General features: G+C 50.6%; 1 pseudogene; it reads right to left on the reverse strand.

The window, feature by feature from the left end:
- Nucleotides 1-1,859: 1,859 nt before the first annotated feature.
- Nucleotides 1,860-2,427, reverse strand: LOC138990542 (DET1- and DDB1-associated protein 1 pseudogene; annotated as a pseudogene).
- Nucleotides 2,428-2,978: the final 551 nt, after the last annotated feature.

Consider the following 2,978-nt stretch of genomic DNA (forward strand, 5'->3'; position numbering starts at 1 on the left):
TTTCTGGAAGTGCGTCCTGAGACTCCACATATGTATCAAGCAACTGGGAGATTTTAGCATGACCAAAACCCGAGACTCTCTGGAACTGAGTCTTTTATGCAACTCTGAGTTAACAGTCTTACTTCTTCAGATTTCTGAGCAGAGCATTTTGGGAAAAGTTATGACCAAAACGAGCCAGTGAGCTTAGTTTCTTATGCTAATGGTTCCAGAGGCCTCATAATTACATGACAACACGAGTGTCCCATAATTAGCGTCTGCTGTTCTGTTCCTGGGGGTCAATTGTTCTGCAACAATGGCCATGCTCAGCCCTGGACAGCCCTCATCCCGCTCAGCTGCTCCCCTCCACATTCCATTCTCATGAGAGAAGAGCCCCGAGTTCTCAGGGCTTTAACCCTCTCCTGCCAGGACCCAGGGACCAGAGCCAAGCTGGGAGGGGTTCACGATCTGCTGCTGAGCACCTGAGGGAAGTGGAAGAAAGATTCCAAGAAATGACTGAGTGTTTGGAGCAGCCAGCACTTTGCATCTAAGACTGTGTTTCTCACCCTGATCTAACGAAGCATTAACTTTGGGGATGGAGGCATAGGAATCCTCCCGGTGACTCTGATTATATTAGGATTTGGGACATATCGGCTCAATCCTTACCTCTTTCAGGCTGAAGAGTTGGCTAAGAGGGCAGGAAAACTTACCCCTGACACGTTTCTGTCATTCAGACTCCCAAAACAGGCTTTCTCCTCCTCGGTGGAATGACGAGTGACCAAGCAGCAGAGTAGTGTGGTGACAAGAACACCACTGAATCCGACCTGGAAACCTGTGTCAAATCCTGGCTATCAGCCACCAGCTATGTGACTCTAGGAAGCTTGTTTCATCTCTGAGCTGCTAATTCCTTACCTATAAAATGAGGATAAGCATGCTTGTGTGCATGCTAAGTCACTTCTGTCATGTCTGACTCTTTGGGACCCTGTGGATTGTAGCCCACCAGGCTCCTCTGTCCACGGGATTCTCCAGGCAAGACTACTAGAGTGGGTTGCCATGCCCTCCTCCAGAGGATCTTCCTGACCCAGGGATAGAACCTGCATCTCTTATGTTTCCTTGCACTGGCAGACAGGTTCTTTACCACACGTGCCACCTGGGAAGCAAGGATAAGCATACCCACCTTTATTACTTGGATATTTCTTTCCCCTTCTTCTCTCTCTCTCTTTTTTTTTTAAGGAAAGATCCTTTTATTGGGGTGGACATGGAGCACGCACTAGTCCATGATAAAATGACTTAAGAGAAAGATCCTGAAGGGCTGACTTCTCCCCCTTACTCAGTCTCAGAGCAAGGTCTCGGCACAGAATAGGTCCCAGTGGAACTTGAGACAGGGCCAAGTCTTTAAGGCCTGGACTGGTAGGAGAGGGGCTGGGAGAAGGGCCCCCCACCTTTGCCGGCCAGCCGCAGCAGTGTTCCGGCTCTAGACACTCACAGACACGCTCCAGTTTTCCAGAGGAGAACTGGGGGGCAAGAGGAGGAAGGAGAACTGGACGGGGGTGGGGGTGGGGAGGTGAGTAACAATATATATATATATTTTTAAGCATCTACCAACATGACACTACTGGATCTGACGTCCCCTGTAACCATCACTTGGTACATTTTACCAGCGTAAATAAAAACTCAAGGAAAATAAACACATTGGCTTCTATGAAGTTGGAGGCGGTGTGGAAGGGGCATGGTGGGCCGCTGGAGGGGGTGGGGGTGGGGGTGAGGGTGGGGGTGGGGGTGGGGGTCGGATGGGGGTGGGGGTGGGGGTGGGAGGGCGCTACCACAAGGCAGGTGAGCGAGGAGCAGACAAGACAGGAGGCGCCTGTCGGGGAGCGTGAGCCTTAAGTGTCCTCGTCCACGTCGGGCTGTCCTCCGTGCGACCTTGAGGGGGCGCGGGGTGCCGAGCTCTCGCCCCCCAGGGCCACTAGCTCCAGGTCTCTCTTCCTGGCGGCATTCTTTCTGTCCCATTGCTGATGTAGGAAGCACAAAAGAATGTTTTTTCTGTCACGATGATCTGTTCAGACGGGTACTCCCGAGTGGGCAGGGAGACCGAGGGACGTCTGTTCGAGGCTTTGCACCCAGAGTCGGCATGAAATCTACTAAAATTGCTTTTGTTGTAGACAGGCAGTGCTTTCAGAAAATCTACCATCTTGTTTCCTCAGCTGCGGCCACCACAGCTGCCTTCTTGCCCCCAGTAACTCACCCCCTACTTTTACAATATTCTTGGCATTATGAGTTTAGCACCCAAGGTTCTGACCAATGGATGGTACTTGGGTGTCCACAAAAACCACGTGGGGAGCTTTTATAGAATGAAGACCTGACCAGTTGAGCTGGAATCCTGGCAAGGGCATGATTAACTTGGGAATAAGTGTTTGGGGAGAGCTCTGAAGGTCCTCCTGATAACACTGCTCACACCCATTCATGAGAGACTCGAAAGGACTGTGATGTGTAAAAAGTGCGTGATTTTACAGAGGCATCAGTTTAAATTGTGCACGTTGATACGTTCAAGTTAGCAGGGAGTCAGCCTGGCATGGACCTGTCTGTCTTCTTTCTAAGATTCACAGGGGTCCAAACACTTTATCTGATTCTCTTATTTAAGCTTGGATTTGTACTGCTAGCCTGGGCTACTGCCATGAGCTCCAGACTCATGCATCCACCTACCTGCCTGCTCTCTGCACCTAGAAGTGAACAGACTTCTCCAGTGAATTTGTTCCAACAGCTCCTGATCTCCCCATGCCTGTTCCACTCTCAGTCTCAACAGTGACTCAATTCTTATACTGTCACAGGCTGAACCTTCTAGCCCTTACTACATCTTCTTCTCCTTCTACTCCACCTCCCCAAGGCTCAGCGGTATAGAATCCACCTGCAATGCAGGAGACACAGGAGATGCAGGTTTGATCCCTGGGTCAGGAAGATCCCCTGGAGGAGGAAATGGTAACCCACTCCTATATTCTTGCCTG

Source organism: Bos mutus, chromosome 13, assembly GCF_027580195.1.
Source record: "Bos mutus isolate GX-2022 chromosome 13, NWIPB_WYAK_1.1, whole genome shotgun sequence".
Classification (NCBI taxonomy): domain Eukaryota; kingdom Metazoa; phylum Chordata; class Mammalia; order Artiodactyla; family Bovidae; genus Bos; species Bos mutus.